This window comes from Quercus lobata, unplaced genomic scaffold (genome assembly GCF_001633185.2).
Source record: "Quercus lobata isolate SW786 unplaced genomic scaffold, ValleyOak3.0 Primary Assembly Scq3eQI_1873, whole genome shotgun sequence".
NCBI lineage: Eukaryota > Viridiplantae > Streptophyta > Magnoliopsida > Fagales > Fagaceae > Quercus > Quercus lobata.
Genome location: NW_022154755.1, coordinates 36,055 through 45,330, shown reverse-complemented (window position 1 = coordinate 45,330; position 9,276 = coordinate 36,055). Strand labels below are relative to the sequence as shown.

Genomic DNA, 9,276 nt, shown 5'->3' with positions numbered 1-9,276 from the left:
CTTGAAAGTGCTAGACGGCTTGTTGCCCTTTGCAGCCTCCTGTGCAAGTAGCCTAAGCATCGTTGAGTGCATGGACGGCAACCACCTGAACTGCTTGCTACTGCTCACCTTCTCTTTGCCCTTTGACATTACTACATATGAAAATTGTATAGTGAGAGTAGCATTTAGTAATTACGCTCGGAACATGAACAACAAATCAAACACACATACAACCACGCTTATAGATGTGCACAACAGAATGAAACATGCTAACACTGGAAATAACAATGTAATACCATCAAATAACAATGTAATGCTGAAAATACTTTTCATTACACCACCAGAAGTCTATAGTAAATACATTGTCTTTACAAAAAAAAAAAAAAAAACACATATTACAATCATAGAAATCTAAATAAAGTACTACTCTCCACTCTTGGTATAATCAGACCACATAGCTTGGCATATCTCATCTCTCTTAGCATTCCACAGTCCACTGTCTTCAATGGACTCCCGACGTGATTGTGTTTCTTGTTGGGGGTCACTAGACTCTACTTGGATCATTGCATCTTCCATAATATGGTTATTTGGTTCAACCCCCATAATGTGATTATGAACCACACAATATGCTAGCACTACTTTCACTTGGGTTTCAAAAGACCAAAATGGTTCTGCATCCAACACTCGAAAACGTTTCTTCAACACTCCAAACTCTCGCTCAATGGTAGTTCTCAATGAAAAGTGTCGAAGGTTGAACAATTCTTGCTCATTCTCAGGAGGACGATCACTAAACTCTTTCAAGTGATATCACACACTCCGATAAGGTGACAATATTCCATTTTTATTACCATATCCAGCATCACCAAGATAATATTTACCTACATATATTCAAAAATAAAACCAAATCACTATTATGCTTAGGAAAACACACAATATTTATTAAACTAATAAACCTAAAAGGTGAAGTAATCGTATAATACCTTTGGGAATTGAAAATCCCCCTGGTCTAGCAAATGCATCATTTAACACATGTGAATCATGTGCACTGCCTTCCCATCCAGCCAATACATAAGTGAACTTTAAGTCAAAACTAATGGTAGCTAACACATTTTGCGTGGTTCCATCTTTGCGACCACGAAATCTTCCTTGTATTTCAGGTGGCACAGATACACGAACATGTGTACCATCTATTGCTCCAACACAATCCTAATTTTCGACAGACATAATGGTTTAAAATTACACAAATCTTCACGATTTACAAAAATACACAAGTCGCAATATTTACCTTAAAATATGGGTAGAACCTTCTGCTATTCCTTATCTCTGGGAGTGTATCTTCACTACGCAGTCTTATTAGAGCTCTATATAATTTTAAGACCCCCTAAGGACGACCTTGAAGTATTTATGAACAGTCTCAGTTGATCTATAGATCTGACTACCCATTACACGAAACCTCACATTATGACCAATAATGTGTAAGAAAATGAGCACTTACTCCATAACAGACATGTGAATAGTCGGGCGTACGTGCTCACCCTCAGTGAGGATGTGACATAAGTGGTGGAAAGTCATAAGTTTCATCCTAATTTGATTCACACAATGTCTCTCACTTCCATGCAGAATACTATTTATGTATTCCTCTCTCTCAGCTGCATGATTAACATAAGGCGCCTTAGGCAGTCGTCTACATCTACGCCGCAATTTCCTTAACAATGGAACCCCCACAAGGAGGACAGATGCAACTAAGGTAAGAATTGCGGCTTTGTTTTTTTTCATCGTCTAAAAAATCACAAACACTGTGGTCTAAGAGGTATGTAAACAAGCATGCTATTGATTACACAGTAAATAAAAACAACCACAAACAGAAAACATCCAAACCACATTGATAACGAGTACCAAAATTTTTATGCACATATATTTCTGTATAATTGTAACATCAACAACGTACACAATATAATACCATCACAATCAATATTTACACCTATGAACAAATTACATTGCATTCTATTTCTATATAACTGTAACATCAACAACGTACACAACATAATACCATCACAATCAATATTTACACCAACAAATCACATTGCATTCTATTTCTGTATAATTGTAACACCAACAAAAGTTACAACATAATACCATCACAATCAATATTTACACCAACAAATCACAGCATTCTATTTATGTATAATTGTAACACCAACAAAATTAAATTCTTAAATCAATATTTAAATAAAAAATGGATAATTAAAAAAAGTAAGTAAATAAATAAATAATTATATAAATAGATAAATAATTATATAAATAAATAAATAATTACATGAAGTAAATAATTATATAAATAAATAAATAAACAAATAAATATATTAGGCTTAATCTTCTCTGCTCATACCATCAAACTTGAACAATAATATTTTCTGCTCATATCATCAAACTTGAACAATCCAAACTCAAACCCAACAACCAACATCAAATTTCACAACTCACAGAACAACAATAGCCACATCAAATTTGTACCCAATAACCAACTCTCACCACAACAACTATTTTTACATCAAATTTGTACCCAAACCCACAGTACCCACATCAAATTTTTGCAACCCACTCAACATCAGCTACACCCAATACTCATTATCAACCAAATAAAAATGGGGAAATTTCAGTCATAGCCCAAAAAAAAAGTATATATAATATTAATAATAATAAAGAAGCTAAATAAGTGGAAAATAAAAAGGGACAAAAAGAGGAATAAATGGCACTGGTGGCTTCAGCGGTGGTGGACCTCTCATGCGACTTGGTTGCCGGCGGTGGAAGGCCAATGGGTCTCAGCCATGGCTTAGCCTAGTACTAAGAGAGCAAGATGATAGAGGCATAGAGACAAGACTGCTATGGAGTTGGATTTCAAAAAGAGATGAGGGAGGGATGGAGGTTGGATTGTTTATGGGTTTGAGGCTGGGTCGGCTTTTGTTTTCTCTGTATTTTTGGTGTGTGGATTGGAGCTGTGTGGATCGGATTGAGAAATGAAATGAGAGAGTGGATCGGACTGAGTGCATGAACTGATGAGAGGGTGGATCGGACTGAGAAATGAAAAAGGGAAACTCACTGTGCATGGAGAGGATCGGCTGCGTGAGGGAGAGTATCGGTTGCGTTTGGCGTGAGGGAAATGGTGGAGCTCGGTGTGACTGAGCTTGGAGAGCTTGTGCTGTTGTGAGAGAGCTCAGATCGTGTTGTGTGAGGAGTGGAAATGGTTCGAAGTGAAAATATGAACGAAAATGATTTTACGGGTGTTTTGGGTTATTTTACGGTCAAAGGGGAAAAGCATTTCAGTTGACTGAATTTACTGATTCAACCAAACACTCAAGTTTTACGAAAAAGCATTTCCGAAAGTAATTTGAAGCCAAAACAAACACAGCCTAATACCCCGTTTAGATTAAGGTGGAGGGGGTAAAGGAGAGTGGAGTAGAGTTAGTTAAAAATTAAGTTAATTTTTGTCCGGCTCTACTCTACTTCTCTTCCCTCATTCTCAATCCAAACGGATCATAAGTTAATTGGGCAAGGCATGTTACGTGATCTACTTAAGCGTTTGGCTTACCTCTAATACTTTTTTAAACTAGAATCTCTTTTTATTTTAATGAGAAATTGCTACATTACCCACTAACTAAATAAAAAGTGGAGATTAAAACTCATTACTACTTGTTATTGTATATTTAAAACAAAAAAACATGTCCAATTGAAAAAATACTGGAAATAAGCCAAACTCTCTACTTAATGGGGCTCTTATTGGCTTCTCAAAAATAATAAAAGTATTAAGAGATTATTTTTTTGAGAGATTTTCAACCTATAACGTCTGTTCTTAATAATAACTATTTATCATCAGGTTAAGATACTAATAAATTTTTGGTATATGCAGATATTGAACCCCAAATCTCTTGTTCAATAATAAGAGATTTTACCATTTCAGTTAACGAGAATCCCACCAAGTATTAAGAGATTCGGTTATCATTTTGTGGCTGTAAAGTTGCTGGCAGACCAAATGTACAACGCATTTATGAATGCAATCTTAAAGTACACTATTAGTCATTGCATGCCCTCATACAAGAAGGGCAACTTTTTTTTGATAAACATACAAGAAGGGCAACTTGAATATTAGCAAAGCGGTAAAAGAATAACTTGAATATTAATCATTGCATGCCCTTATTAGTCTCTCTCTCATACAAAATATTTTTATTAATAAAAAAAATTAAAGATAAAGTTTTTAGATAAAATGGTAAAAAAATAGAATATGTAATATAAGGTATATCATAAAGTAGTTTATTAAAATAAAGAAAGGTGCTACGTCTACAACATTTTTACAACAAATTATAGATAATTAGTTGTCATTAGTTCAAATTTGAATTTAATAGTAAGATTATTTTTTTGCCCCAACAATAATAACCAAAAACAACTTACCACTTAGAATTTGTTGTAAAAATGTTGTAGACATATTATTTTTCTAAAATAAATAAAGTAACTTTTTGACATGTAAAAGTTACTTACTTTTTTTTTTTATTTTTAAAAACGTCTTATGCTAATGCTCCACCATTGTATTTTATTAGTGATCTTCGGAGTGTTTCTAGCATTGCCTTTGAAAGGTAAAACAAGGGTTGATTTTTGTTTTTTTTTTTTTTTGCTTATTCTTTTCCCCAAAGGAACATGGTATCACAAACTACACTAACCATCATTACAAAGTGGAATGAGACAAGTCACATCCTTTGCTTCAATCTCAAGTTGGCTTATAAACAATATTATAGGGCTCAGAAAGCAAAACAAAAGGACCATCTAAATGACAAACTTCTTTTGTGACTCGTGAGGAGATCCACACAATGATTTCTCTTCTTTTGTGACTCATGAGGTGATTCACACAATGATTTCTCTCTCTTTCAGTGGCAGAATTGAAAGGAGTCCAACTAATTTGACAAAAGAAGGGGATTACGTTTGTGGGTAAAAGGATGAGTAATTTTTGTTAGTTAAGTAACACAAGGACAACTCGAGAGTTGGCCTCAATTATCAAACTCTTTATCTCTAATTGTAGAGCTAGACTCACATAGTCTCGGATTCACTAAAATTTCAATGTTTCTCGTGAAGCCCTCAACCTATTTACCCTCTTGATTTTGGATTAATCTGCTTACACCTACCAGTCCAGCTGTCCAGGACATTGCAAAGATGGTTTAATCATAATTTAGCTTTAAGAAATCTAGAGGTGGAGGATGCTAGTCAATTAGCGGCTAAAAGTCTTGAACTTTACTTTGGAGGGATTAGGAAATAGATTACTTCATTAATTAATTGGTGATATCCAAACATTCCTTTACAAGGCTTTCTCTATTAAGTTTCTCACTCTTACCACCGCACACCCTTGGTGCATGGTTACTCCACAAGTATAAGTGTTTATGGGGTATGGGGGGCAAAAGCCGAGGTTCAAGTCTCTAGGAGAGAGTTTTACACACATATACACTTAAATTAAACTATGGTAGAAATTCTATCTTGTAAAAAAAAAAAAAAAAAAAAAAAATTTAAAAAAAGGTTTCTCACTCTTGGGAGAGACAGAGGGGCATTGACTTCCAAATCTATTTTCAATCAGGGTGCCCCTTGGTATGTTTTGGCAACCGATTATCACAGTTTATATGCAGATGATGTATTGAATTCTCCAATACTCAAAAGGGTCCTTGTGATTTTGTTTGGGGGTTATAAACTAGCTGAAGTTAATTGTATCCCCAAATTCCTGCTATATGTGAACCCATCAAGAGGAATAGACATTAGACATTCGATGTACCATAGAAAAATTATTAGTATTAAATTGCCAAAAAGCCGTGACCTTTAAATGTTCAAAACGAAACTGCTTTTTAAGCATTCCAAGCTTTCGGCCTAATCCGAAACTTTAATCACAATTAAAAGTTAAGTGCATATTTTCCAACTCTTTTCCATTCTTCTCCAATTAAACAAATGCTATATTATCTCCAAATTATTAACACACTTGGTGTATAAACTTTGTAGTTTTGGACAAATACTACAAAACTACAATATCTATTTTGTAAAGAAGATTGTTTTTTGCCTAAAAGCCAGAAGACACTATCAATGTTGATAAGGAGTCAAGTTCTGTACCATATCAAACATCGCATCTGCGATACATCCCTAGGAGCTAGGACCAAAAGAATATTTTCATTTTCATTGACCTTTACTCAAGCAAACATCAAGGCCACATAAGTCAGTTCAATCAACTTATCGATAAAGTTAATTAAGAAAGGAATGCTTTCATGTGAATATATCTAAGATATCCTCATTTCAAGCTCCGTGATATTCAAAATAGGCTTTTGAGAACCTGTGTGGTAGTACACATTTTAACTGATTCTTGTTTTTGTGAATATTTAAAAACCGGAACTAACCATACTGCTTATGTTTTGAGTTCCGCTGCAAATTCAATTCATTGCTCCAAATAGTATTTTTGTTTTTTGTTTTGGATGTACGTGACACTGACAAGCAAAAAAAAATCTATATAATCATCTTAGATAAGAAAAACTTTCAATGCAGGAACGATTGATCATCCAAAGGGACAAAACCTTGAACCTTGATTGTGGATGTTAAGACCTCGATAATCAAGCACTACCTAATTCAAAGGGAGCATTTGAGAAAGGCCATATGTCCATTTTACCTAAGTTAATTACCTTGATCAATTGTTACCCTTTTAACATTTATACTATTTATAAGAGGATTCTTCTATTCGGACTGGACTTTTATGTGGTTCAGAAATACCCTTAGATCTTAGATTTAATAAGGATAACACTTGAAAACAACTTGGTAAAAATATATCTCCAACTTCACGTAAATACTTACAAAATAGAACACTCTCCTACTAATTCATATTTTCAAAACAAACTTATCCAAAAATTAAAATTTAAAAACAAAAAAACTTCTTAGTCCACTTTATATTTCCCACAAGACCACGTTCCAACTTTTTTTTTTTTTACTTTATCCTAACTCATTAGGTTTTTTTTTTTAATTCCTAATTTCACGTACACTAGACCACAAAAAAAAAAAGTCTCATCGCATGCGTAAAGTACCTGTGATGAGGCTAGTTAAATATATAAGGATAAGTGGTAAGTAATATTACTCCTAAATCCCTTTAGTCAATTTGAGGGGATGATGCATTATTAGAACTTAGAACCACTCCCACTACATAGGATATTGGCCATCGACCATCACTCGAAAACTTTATACATACCTCCTCTAAGTCATGGGCAAAGTTTTGCACCAACAATATGGTTACTCTACAGTTTTTCTTCAAGCTCATTCTAAATTTTCTTTTTCACTAACTTGACCTTGGGAGTACCATTGATCGTTCCAAATCTTAAAAAAAGTGGGTTGTTTCTTTCATCTTTAGAAGTTCTCACTGAATAAAATTTCACTCAATCTTAAAATTCTCTCCCTTTTGCATTTTTCTTTCCTAGTTTACCTTTACGGTTTCACCTCAAATAGCAAAGTAAAAAGTAGAAGGCAAAAACAAAAGAAGACATAAATAGAAACAATAATAAAATGCAAGTTTAGAAGCACTATTTTAAAACTTGCCAATTTTTTCGGCAAAAAAAAAAAAAAAAACTTGCCGATTTAGTGGATCTTAATTGATTACAAAAAGGATAATGGGCCACTTTACAAACTGGCCCACAAAAAATCCATTATTATTACCCATTAAAACATTAGTAACAGTTATTTAAAAAGGGGGACACTAACAAATTTTCTTGAGATATTGGTTAATAATTCACTTAAAGAAAATTTTTATGAAAAAAAAATTAATGTTTTGACAATTTTTTTTTTATTTTCTATAAAAATTGTATCAAAATTTTTTTAAAATAAATTATTAACCAATATTCTAAGGATACTTTTAATATAATCCATTTAAAAATGAAAGAAAATCTGGGGAGCTCGTCACGATGAATCTTTCAGGGTCAGCCACATCAATATCCCTCTTGTAACGTAAAATACAAGACAACGCTGTCCGTTGTGTAACTGTAAACTGGGGAATCTTTTCTAACGATGTCGTTTTCCCTTCTAATATAAATGATATTTTAACCTGCAAATTGGATTCTTTGTCAAGATCCACTTTGTTTTATCTCATAAACTACAAGACCATCGTTTTCATGGAAAAGCAAATATCAGAGACATTTTGGTCGTTTGGAGATGGGCCAGATGGCACAAGTACAACGCAAATATCATATATGGCCTTTGATTTTTGAGAAATAGATTTGAATCAATGTCATGTTCAAGTTGGGATGGAAGAAAAAGAAATGGATTTTTGGGATGGATTAAGAGCCGTTGCTAGGGAAGTCAGCTAGTATCATTTATTTTGTATAGCAAAAGAATTAATTTGGAAATTAAGATTAAGGTGAACTTGTTGGCAAAATACGCAATAATTAAAATGAAATTGGGTGTACAAGTCTATGGGTCATCGCAATTGAAATGCTTCAATAACGTAATTCTACATGTGTGTGTATATACATCCAAAACTTAGAGAAAATCCAATTAAATTTTAATTGGATTTTCAATTTTGCACTATGTGTTCCATTTAATTTTTAATTTTGTGCCAAATAAATTATTTAATGTAAAAACTGAAGAGTCCAAATCTAATTAGATTCTAATTTAGATTTCAATTGGAGTCCAATTTTCTGCTACATATCCATCTAAGTTTTTAATTTTTGTGGCAAATAAATTATTGGGTGAGAGAACTAAAGAGTCTAAAACCAATTAAATTCTAAATCATATATATATATATATATAATACCATGTATAATTTGAACTTATTTTAAGAAAAATGTATAATTTGAACTGTATAATTGTAATAGTTTCTAATTGTAACCATGCATATGCACGAGCTACACACTAGTATATAACTAGTTTGTAGCCCCGGGCTACCGCACGGGAATGGATATATTCTTAATTATGAGTTTATTCATGTTTAAAAAGCTCAATTAAGTCTAAATTCATATTATTAACCAGAAAATTTCATTAACAAAACTTAGCAGTATATATATTTTACACAGAAAGATGAACCTTGGTGACAATATTTATCCAAAAGATCCATTCACGCTTTTGAATCTTCAATCTCTATTGGTGATCGAAATTTTCGCAGCTTAAAAAATTCAAAATTATAAAAAAAAATAAATAAATAAATAAATAAAAAAAACCCTCAGAGTTGTACTCATTTTGTAGTTTTACGATGGGTTATTTTGTAACATGATGGGTATTTGTGTGAAGAAAAAACCTCTGAAATTC

General features: G+C 33.0%; 1 long non-coding RNA gene across 1 annotated transcript; it reads right to left on the bottom strand.

The window, feature by feature from the left end:
* Positions 1 to 355: 355 nt before the first annotated feature.
* Positions 356 to 2,029, bottom strand: LOC115973243. The gene is made up of 3 exons (XR_004087665.1): positions 1,265 to 2,029; positions 960 to 1,185; positions 356 to 857 (listed from the first exon to the last, which is right to left on the bottom strand). It is a non-coding gene; the product is annotated as an uncharacterized LOC115973243 (long non-coding RNA).
* Positions 2,030 to 9,276: the final 7,247 nt, after the last annotated feature.